This window comes from Mycetomoellerius zeteki, unplaced genomic scaffold (genome assembly GCF_001594055.1).
Source record: "Mycetomoellerius zeteki isolate Tzet28-1 unplaced genomic scaffold, Tzet1.0 scaffold2116, whole genome shotgun sequence".
Classification (NCBI taxonomy): Eukaryota; Metazoa; Arthropoda; class Insecta; order Hymenoptera; family Formicidae; genus Mycetomoellerius; species Mycetomoellerius zeteki.
In genome coordinates this window covers 2833-14637 of record NW_017257082.1, presented here as the reverse complement: position 1 = coordinate 14637, position 11805 = coordinate 2833, and the positions used below count along the sequence as shown (strand labels likewise).

General features: G+C 32.8%; 1 pseudogene; it reads left to right on the top strand.

Annotated features, from left to right (window-relative positions):
* Positions 1-5196: 5196 nt before the first annotated feature.
* LOC108722617 (putative nuclease HARBI1) lies at positions 5197-6687 on the top strand (annotated as a pseudogene).
* The last annotated feature ends 5118 nt before the right edge of the window (positions 6688-11805 follow it).

Genomic DNA, 11805 nt, shown 5'->3' with positions numbered 1-11805 from the left:
ATATATGTATAAGCAATTTTTAAGTTTAGGCAGATTCTTTCAAAACAATGTATTATAATGTTAAACGACTAAGATAGTGTATAATATTCTAAATATACATATAAGAGAAGGTACGTTTCGACTACACTAGTCCTCCTCAGGCAATTAAAAAAATTAACATAATAAATAAAATAGTGTAACTGTCAATGAAAGCATATGACGTTAGAATGATTTAGGCCCGGTTGCGCCAACGTTACTTTGATTTTAAGCGAAACTTAAAACTCTTTATCTCGTTTTAAAACCGAAAAAAGACAGGGACAAAGAGAGTTTTAAGCCTCGCTTAATATAACGTTGGTGCAACCGGGCCTTACAATCACAAATTCACTTAATTTTAAGGCTTAAAACTCTGTTTGTCTCTCTTTTTCGACTTTAAAACAAGACAGAGAGTTTTAAGCTTCGCTGACAATTTCGAGAAAAAACTCGAAGTAGAGGGTAAATAAAAATTTTAAATAAAAAAGACAAATTTAGGCAGATTCTTTCAAAACAATGTATTATAATGTTAAACGACTAAGATAGTGTATAATATTCTAAATATACATATAAGAGAAGGTACGTTTCGACTACACTAGTCCTCCTCAGGCAATTAAAAAAATTAACATAATAAATAAAATAGTGTAACTGTCAATGAAAGCATATGACGTTAGAATGATTTAGGCCCGGTTGCGCCAACGTTACTTTGATTTTAAGCGAAACTTAAAACTCTTTATCTCGTTTTAAAACCGAAAAAAGACAGGGACAAAGAGAGTTTTAAGCCTCGCTTAATATAACGTTGGTGCAACCGGGCCTTACAATCACAAATTCACTTAATTTTAAGGCTTAAAACTCTGTTTGTCTCTCTTTTTCGACTTTAAAACAAGACAGAGAGTTTTAAGCTTCGCTGACAATGAGTCTAAGGCCGGTATTCATAGTCAGTTCTTATATTTAAGACCGCCTTAAGTAACGTCTTAAGATGCCCTCTAGATTCATAGTTGAAAAATAAGGCGGCACTTGAGTAAAATCATGGTATAAAGACAAGGGTATGCTCACGCGCATGGTAACGCCCACCAACCAATGAGAATTGGCATCTTGCCGACGTCATGACCACGTCATCGTTACGCGGTAAATCTAAATGAATAAAAATAAAGTAATCCATGGTAGCGTCAATGCATTAAGATAAGCGAAAGAATTTTACGAGAATGATGAGTAATAAGTATAAAAATTGTGTGACGCAGTTTGTACGTATATTAACTAAACTGAAATTAATATTGGAAACTAATAATTGTTAATAATAAAATTGAATAATGTTGATAAATTCAATAGAGTGGGACATTCTTGTAATTATTAATTACTTAATAACATTTTTAATTTGTAATGAAATCTGAAATGAAATTGTATATTGAAAAAATAATTAATAATTAAGACGTAATTTACATTTGAATGCGGCCCATTTTTTGAAAATTGATATTATTTTTGAAATCAAATCAAAATTGGCAGCATTAATATGTAGTATTTAAGTAATTGTTTATATAATTGTTTTTCGTGCATAAAGTGAACGGAGTAAATATAGCGAAAAATAATCAAATAAATATACTCATAAATTAGCAAACAAATGTTAATAATTTAACCATAAATAGCCAATCGATAATCGTTGTGTTTATAATCTTTATTATCGTATTGTATAATATGTATAAAAATATATTACGATTAAAATAATTGTACATTGTAAATTATTGTATATTGTGTATAAAAATAATAAAATTGCAATACTCGAAAAATAGAGGGTTTTTAGGAAGGAAAGAAAATTTAATTGTTTATAAATTTTAACATTTTTTTCTTATTATTTTTCTTTCTATTTTCTAATGAAATTTGCCGGTTAATTTCCCGTACTCGTATGTACGTTCGCGTCCTCACTAAACATAAAATTACCTCTTTAGGTATTTTTATTGGATGTATTTTAATTTCTATTTTTTCCGCTAATGTTTTAAATATAAATTCATCCTTACTAAGGGACGACTCATGATATTTCATAAATTCTATATTCATAACGCGCGCAGTTGTCAGAAGTTCTTCCGACGGGTACATGCATTTACCACGAGAAATAAACTGTAGCCAGTCTACATTTGTTGTAGCTGGCAAGAGGCACGTCATATTACTTAAATAAGGATATTTATTTTTGAATCTATAGGCTGCGTAACCAGCGATGTACACTAAACCTTCGTTTTCAATAATGTCAATAACGTTCAACTCTTCTAACGATATAAGAAGTTGTTCTTCTTCAACAGACATAGTGAATGAGTTTAAATCACATACAGGATAATTATTATTTTCATCGATATTGGGAAAATTTGCGAAACATTCTTCTTCAAAATTCAACGGCTTTTTTCCTACAATATATGGTTCTAATATCTCGTTGCTTAAGGTCGGCAATGAACTGTTAACATCTAGTGGTGATACAAAACAAGGTATATTCGGCTCGCATGCCGTTACATTAGAAGTTGCGCAGAAAAGATTAGAAGAATGTTTTGCTAAAATATACTTCTTCAACCTATATCGAAAATCGAGTGCATTTGGGCGATCGTTCGGACCTGCATTGCCCCGAATGACCGAAAAAAAATTTTCTAGCAAATCCTGATTAAGACGGCTCGTAATGACGTATTTCACGACAAAATTATTATCAGAATATTTATCTCTTAAATATACGAACAGTTGTTGTAATGAATTATTGTTGACAATAATTCCTTTTTGAAATGATAACAAGCTCTTGTGTTTTCCAATTCTAATTTTGTTCATGACATCCGTCATTTCGTGTAAAATCGCATTTTGTTTTTCTACATTGATACCATATGCATTCTTATCTTCGTATTTGCCATACATATTCGAAGAATTAAAAATATCAAACCACTTATTACATAATTTGATGAACTTCGATGTTTCTTCCCAATGTGGGTCATGGAGGTAACCCCTCTTCCCGCACCATTCAATCGCAGAACTTGTTTTATTAGACAATAACTGAGCAGCAGGAAGAACCTTTTGTCGTTCAGAACCTCTAACGTCTAAATGATACTGCGATATTGTAAATGCAACTTTTAAATCTTTAGCGTTTATTGCTAAAAGATTTTCAATGCATTTTCTGTTGATTATGCGGCCATCTAAGTTAAATGTGTGATCCAGCAAGTGATTTCTGATTAGTTTTAGCAAATGTGGTGCATCTGCAAAAACATAAATTGATAAATTTTCATCACAAGGATGTTGAAAAGAACACTCTTTAGGTGCAATCCCGATACCCAGTTGGGCCCATAAACCCATATTACCCGGTCCCATATCGCTAACTATGCCAACAACTATATAATCGATGGCATGCAAATGAGTAATTATATTTAACAAAACGTCTTTAGTCATCGGCGTGTCATAATTATAGTACACGGGTTGTTTCCAATTGGAAAAGAGACTTCGAACCATTGCACATTGACTACTTTTATGTGGTCCTACAACTAATTCTTTTTGTCTGTCAATAGATATTTTATTGTTAATATAAACTTCGTCAAACATTAAGACAACTAATTTTTCATGTTTTGGTATGATTTTTCCCTTTATTTCCATGCAATCTAAAGCAGGCCTTATCAAACCCGGACTTATTTCAATGTTATTTGCCCACCTTCGAAGTGTAGACAGACCAGGGAGTGGTATTTTCATAACGTTGCGCAAGTACCGATAAGCCTTCGGGCTGACACATCTTAATGACATTGCATTTGCAATATCTTCGGAAGACCAGGCGATAAGTTTTTTTGGATGTAGCAGCATTTTTATCTGCCCTGGCGTAAATATTTGAGAAAGTACCTTGTACATATTTTCTTTTAATTTTTCTTTCTCCTGTTTCTCTGAATTCTTCTTCAACTCTGTAAGCGCTTTCTTTGTTTTCGCCAAATCCAGTTGTAGATTTTCTCTAAAAACATTTCACGCAATAAATAAAAATAGTTAATATAGTAGTAGTAGTAGTAGTATTCTAATTTACATTATCGTCAGGTAGTCACTAGATGTAGTTGATATTGCTAACATTACATTGCCGTTCTCTGATGCTACGGATTTAGATTTGGCAGTTGACGTTGACGGTTCTATTTCAATATTGATTCTATTCTCCGACATTGATTTCGAAATAGACGCTGATAGATCTATATTGGGAGCACTATCCAACGATACTGCCTTATTGGATTCATCTTCGGCACATGTTGATGCACAGTTAGTTGTTTGAATTCCTCCTTCAATCACATGTAATTCCGCAAATAAGTTTATTGTAGGGATTGCATTTACTTTCAACTTTCGTCCTCTTAAAGGAGAATATTGTAAAGTTATCTGCTGTGCAGACTTATTGTAACACGATGCATCAAAATGGTCAGAACATATCCTCCCTGTAGAATAGTGGAACAAATGTTTAAAGCGAGATACATATTGCATTACAAGTTAATAAAATGTAAATATTATAAATCCACACATCCGAAACGAGGCATATAAATATAATGTAAATATTACATACAACTTCAAAATAAATCATTACAATTATGTAAATAATTAAATTACTAATACATTAATGAAATTAATGACTTACCATTTACTTCATTCCTGCATACCTCACGCCACTTTGCAGCAATTTCCGCGTCCTTTGGGAAATTGAAAAATTTTACCGCGGGTTTGCCTTTCATTTTTTTCATTTTCCGGTAATTATTTTGACAACCCCTTACCGCACAAATACTCATTGTCGTTAGAATTTAATAAATGGATCAACAATCAGGGCACCCGACAGCCATATTTTAGCCGGCCGAAATGCTCCGAACGTAACCGAGATTGCACGAATGTAACGTAGGCAAGATGATGCGCAGAGGCTTTCTAAACTCGTCCACCGAGTGAGCATATCCTTGTCTTTATACCATGAGTAAAATCTCAAGACATGACTTGTCGAAGACGATCTTGTTTCAAAACGTCTTGATACGATTCATAAACACATCTTATTCAAAATAAGCAGTGGCTTAAGACTATCTCATTAGTTACGAATTCATAGTCAATTAAGACTGCCTTATTTGACGTATATGTTATCAAATGAGACGATCTTCGCCAAGTCGTGTCCGAAGTCGACTTAAGATATTAAACCTAACCTAATTGTATAGTGCGATACTGTTTTTTGTAATGGAGTTTGAAGAACCACGAAATATTGAACTTCCAGCTATTTATTTTTCTGACGAAGAAGGTAAAGAAGAAGAAGAAAACGAATTTCATATACGATTTCCAAAAAAGTATATTCGAGATGGTCAAAATCCTTTTAATATTTAGAATGATATTGAGTTTAAAAAAAGATTTCGATTTTCAAAAGAATCAGTTATGTATGGAATTTTACCATTAATAGAAGAAGGACTTGCAAAAATTAATAATCGAGGATTGCCAATATCTCCTGTTATACAATTATTAGTTTCTCTTAGATTTTATGCAACTGGAAGCTTTCAGGTAAAAAAGAAAAATATTCAATATGTTAATTATAGTTACAAATATGTTACAAGTAATATGTGTAGAAAACATGTGTACATTAATAATAATAATGATAAATTTAAAAAGTATTTTATTAGATGAAATAAAAAAATCAGTTCTACAAGGAATAATAATTTTTATATTGCAGCTTATTGTAGGAGATGTTGCACGAATCTCACAATCTACCATTTCAAGAATAATTTATCATGTTTCCACTTTATTAGCTAGCAATATCAATCGATATATCAGAATGCCCATTTCTGATGAAGCAAAATCTGAAAACAAACGATTATTTAAACAACTTGGTTGTGGTCCTGGAGCTATTGGTCTTCCTAATATAGATGGAGCAATTGATTGCACTCATGTACGTTTAGTACATACAACATTGCAGAATATCAAAGAAACATTTAGAAATAGAAAAGAATACTTTTCTTTAAATGTTCAAGTATGTATTATTTTTTAAATAAATTTAATTGCATAAAATAAATTGAATATTTAAATTTAATATATTATAAAATGCTAACATTTGTTACAAATTTATACAACATATTTTGTTTATATTTTTAGGCTGTTGTTGGACCACGAACAGAATTCTTGAATATAGTTCCTGAATGGCCAGGAAGTCAACATGACAGCAGGATTTTTCAAAATTCACGGATTTATATGCGATATACAGAGCGGGAATTACAGGGTATGCTAGTCGGAGATGCTGGATATCCAGCGTTACCCTTTTTACTTACTCCGATTGCTAATCCTACAACTGATGAGGAATTAAGGTTCTAATTTTGTTATGATACAAAATTTTTTACAGAAATTTAATTAAAATTAAATTTATATTAGAAATGACATTTTTATTATAGTTACAATGCAATCCATGGAAGAACCAGAAGGATAGTGGAAAGAACATTTGGTATATGGAAACGAAGATTTCCATGTTTGTCAAAAGGACTTACAACAAAACTTGTAACCTCCACTACAATTGTAGTTGCCTGTGCTGTCCTTCATAATCTATCCCTGATTTTCAAGGATATACTTGAAGACGAAGAAGAAATAGAAAACGATATCGATGAAGTTGTTCCTGTAAACGAACCTCATTGGCAACCTGGAGAAGGCTTCATTGTACGAAATGCTCTCATTGAACGACTATTTAGATAATCAGATATGAGTACAATTAAAATAGTTTAGTTAAACATAAGTGTTAAATATGAGTGCTGAATCTAATACAAAAATGTAATTTAATAAACAATAATAATAAACAATGTATTCTATATTTCTTTATTTAATAGAACATATATCATTTAATTTTAAATATAAAAGTATTGACGAAACATAAACATCATAGTTGACAACAATCATAATTGATAATTCTGTTCACATTCAACTGTGATTAGTCAATTTCTTAGAACTTAGACCCTATTATACTTATTGAATAGATAAGGATTAAAGCGTAACATTTTAATATATTAATAAAATAAACAGAACACAAACATTTCATTGCAGTAAACTATTAAGACTTAATAAAACAAATAGAATTTCTGTTAAAACTGCTTCTCTGCTAATTATCTACTATTCTCTACTTATTCTCTTTTATTTTTAAATCATGCTCCAAAATCCTTAATTTGGTTTTATTAATTTGTATTTGAATATTATGTATTTCTTTTAAATTTCTTAACTTTAATTGATTAATTTCCTCTAAATGATTTTCTTGAATTTTAGCAATTTTTTCTTCATGTTGCAATTTTATATCTGCGAGTTGCTGCTCCTGCTTCATAACTTGTTTTATTCGTTCCATACGCAGTTTTTCTTCTGCATCTGGTATTTCATACACTGTAGCTCTTTGTTTCTTATTACGCCTTTCTTTTCCTATTTTTTCTGGTGTATTTCTAAAATTTGATTCGATAACTGCTGTTGTTTCCCGTAAAGTTGATGTTTTGTTATTGTCATTGATGTTTGTATTATTTACATCCGCTGATACTGTATCTACAAAAAAAGTTTTCTTTTTTTTACGTTACAAAAATATAATTTTATCACATTATGCTAGTAAGTAACAAAAATGATAAATACCAATTGAAAGTACAACCTCATCATTGCATATATTATTTTCAACATTGTCATCTAAAATCTGTAATACATCCGTATCCTGCTCAGTTGATATTAATTCATATGCTAGACCGCGTTTTTCTAAAATATACAGAAACAAAATATAATGAAATCTACAGTATAAAAATATAATAATTTTAATTAATATATTTACCATTTAAACATGATTCAGTCATGTTTGAAATAAATTGACGTGGTGCAGTTTTCATTAAATGTGGGGTTATATTACTAATATCAGGATCTATAGTAATTTGAGAAACTTCAGGTCCTTCACCAGTTGCCATCCGTGCTTGTCTTTCTTTAGTCAAAGCATCTCTTTGACCTTGTTTTAAGTTAGTCCATAATTTTTTTAATTGTTGTATTGTCCTCTATAATCAAAATATTATTTTAATTAAACATGCTTAATTATAATGTTTTACAATGTTTTATTGTATAATAATAATAATAATATAATAATAGTATAATTTTTATTGTGCAATTATAATCTTAACCTCTTGTGCAATCAATGAAGATTCATTATAAGTAGCACATATTTCAGTCCATGCTACTTCCTTGTCCTTCAAAGTGGTTGTATCACTTTTTTTTATTTCCACGATTTGTTTATACCGTTCGAGTATTTGTAAAAATACTTTTCTTTCTATATTTGTATAGTGTTTACTTTTACTAGGATTTATATTTTCCTTGCACGACATTCTATGAATAAATATATATTTCAATATATTATAAATTTGTTAGTAAAAATTTATTAAACAAAATATTATTTATTCACTTTGCCAGTTATAACACTCAATAAATTAATATTATTTTTGTCTCGTTACTGTTCTCAAATATTCTTGATAGCTGCTTATGGCATGAAAGCAATCGAAGAACGGAAAGCAATTCGGAAGAACAGATAATAACAAATGCAACGTTTCTATTGGAGAATCCAACAGAAATTGTACGGAAGTAGCCGAATGTCAAACAAGTTCAACCTTAAGTACATCTTCATCAAGATGATCTTGAATCAAATAAGAATTTCTTAAGCGAGAACTTCTTTTCGAAGATCATCTTATTTCACGACTATGAATCATTACAATCTCAAGACGATCTTGATTGAATAAGACGAGCTTCATTAAGATGGTCTTAAGTGCTGCCTTGAGCTTTGACTATGAATACGGCCCTAAGTAACGTTGATGCACCGGGCCTTAGTAGGTCCTCCTGTACATACATATGTATAGACTAGGCGACACGCGACGTTTCTTGGAAAGTTTCCACGCGCAGGCACGATGACAAGCACGTGATAAGTAGCGGTTATACCTTTTCTTCATACTCTTCCAATGATCACGTTCAGTAGACTCTATTGGCTGATCTAAAAGAAATCACCAATAGTCGCGAGTGGCGCGCACTCATGGATCCGCCCCGCAACAATTGAGTTGCCGAACGCGATCGTCGATCGTCATGCTATCGCGTCTCGCTCGGCACGGCTCGTAGTCCGCACGCAGAACGGCAGTGTTGGCAGTGAGTGACCATAGCCAGCAGCAATACCACAGCAATACGAATTGAATGTAATGCAGCAACAATACGATTTGAGGAAAAGTAAAAGACGTAAGTACATATTCCTCTTAATTATATGTCGACCAAGCTGCATCGTAATCTTCCAACTCGTGCACGGCGTGCGTTTTATGTAACGAAATCCCTTTTCCTTCTTTCCTCTTTGACTTTCGATCTACACAGGCAGATTACAGTATCATAGTATGGTACTGTGACCTGTCACTAGGAATAAGAAATGTAATTGGGGGAAGAAGATGGATTTCATAACGTAAAACGTATGCCGTGCGCGAATTGGAAGGCTCTGCTCTAATGTGCGTCAAGTTAGTACCGCCATTTTGTACCTCTGTTTTAATCTACATATGTATATGTATGTTAGAATTATCTTGATCGACATGCTTTTCAAGATGTTATATTTTTTCAGCCAGAAGTGAAGGTTATTACGTAAGTAATAACAGAAAAAAAACCCTGTCAAGGCCGGCGACGGCTCCAGCAACGCCGACGATGACCTCGCCAAGGTCGACAATGGCCCCGGTAATGCCAACAAAGACCTCGACAACGCCGACGGTGAGCCCGCCAAGGTCGACGACGGCCCCGGCAGTGTCAACAACTAACTCGACACCGCCAACGATGACCCCGCCAAGGTCGATGACGGTTCCAGCAATGCTGACGAAATCGAGAGTGGAGAGGTTGGTGGCAACAGCAAAACCAAAAACGGTCACGCGCCACACGCAGTGGGAGGATCCACAGCGGATGAGTACAGTAAGTAAAACTGGCGACATATAGGGTGCGTTCCACTTAATGTCCGCAATGCTCGCGTGTATCATTTCATCCTTGTTTGACATTCGATTACAACGAGGCTGAAATGATTTTACCAGAAATATAGTATCAACCAGAATTCCGGTTATTTCAACTAGAATTCTAATAAATTTAACCAGAAATTTCTGATTCGTCCATTTTCAACCAGAAATTTTTTTCAGTGCACCTACATTATTATATACATCAGATCTCAGATAGCGACAGAATTAAATAATTTCAAAGGATAATATCTTCAAATTCGATGTACATTACAATGTACGGTAGGTCTGAAGGAGTTAAATCCGCGTTTTAATTTTTTTTACATTCTATTCTTAAATAATATCAAATTAAATGTATTTTCTCAATGATATTTTTTACAATATTCTAGTCTTACTTTAAAGCATTGCAGTTTGATAAAGGATGATCAGACAAAATCTAATATAAAAGTTTTTTTAAAGCAGACTTTCTAAGTTTTAGAATGCTTTCTGAATAAAATTGGTATGATTATTTGCAAAGATGTCTAATTTCTTTATTGTGTAAAATTTTATTGTCTTAGGAACATAATTGGAGGAAGTTTATAAAAAATTACGACTAAATTTATACGAATTAAATGCACATTCTAAGAAACATTTTTCCATTTGTCTAAAAACTTCTCAATTTAAAAAACATTTTATAAAAAGCAAGTTGTTACATGATAAAGTTTTGCACAATGAAATAATTTGATATCTTTGCGAATAATCATCGTACCAATTTTATTACAGAAAGTCTCTTTAAAAAGTTTTTTAAAAAACCTTTATGTTAAATTTTGTTCGACGATGTTTCATATACCTACATCGAAATAAGAAGAATATTGCAAAAAATATCAATGAAAAAATATCTTTAATTGTATATAATTTAAGAACAGAATGTCGTAACAAAGAAATTCAAACGCGAATTTTAAATTCTACTTTTACGTTTGAAAATGTAGTCGAAAGTTTACAGAGGTTTTAGACCGAGATATTTAATTTTTTATGAAATGTAATAAAATTTATGAGCGCTACTGTAGGTGTGTGTGTTGTGTGTGTGTGTGTGTTCGTATACAAATAAATAAAATTTTTTTACTTACAGAAAATCAAACAGGAAGTGCACCGCGCGATGCAGAAGCAGCGACAGAAAGAAAGAAAGGAACGAGGCAATCGTAGGTGGGAACACTCCATACGGATGAATTCATCTTTACCCGGAAATTTGTATACTCCGTCTGCACCGATTATTTGTAACCAGCCTTTCCAGCAGGCGTCAGTCGTTCCAGCAAGCTACGGTATATACCTGCATCGTCCACGCCGACAGGATACGTACCGGCACCGTCTGCTCCGGCAGGATACGTACCGGCTCTGTACACGCCGATAGGATTCATACCGGTGCCATCCATGCCGGTATCGTCCGCGCCTGTAGGTTACATACCAGCTCCGCCCACGTCGGCGGTTACATACCATTTTACAAATAAAAAAGTACACGTTTGTCAAAAGTTGTAGATTATAGAAATATAATTTTCGGGGAATCCTAAAGCTGTCTGTATTACCAATTAAATCGGAATTTTTGTATGACAATTACTTTTTCCTCTTTTACAGAGTCAAAAATCCTTCTCCAGGATCTGGAGACACGGTATTGTCTCAGCGCTAAGCCAAGCGCAGCGACACTGCCGTGCCTCCTTTACGCGAGCCGACACACAGTGGTCCAAACGCAAAAGATTCTGTTCAAAACAGTCTATAGATCGTATTTCTTAATCGATTTCAATGATCTTTGAACAGAAATACTCAGAAATAAATTCCGAAGAAAACTAAGGAAGCCGAATTTGGATTTTCTTTGTTT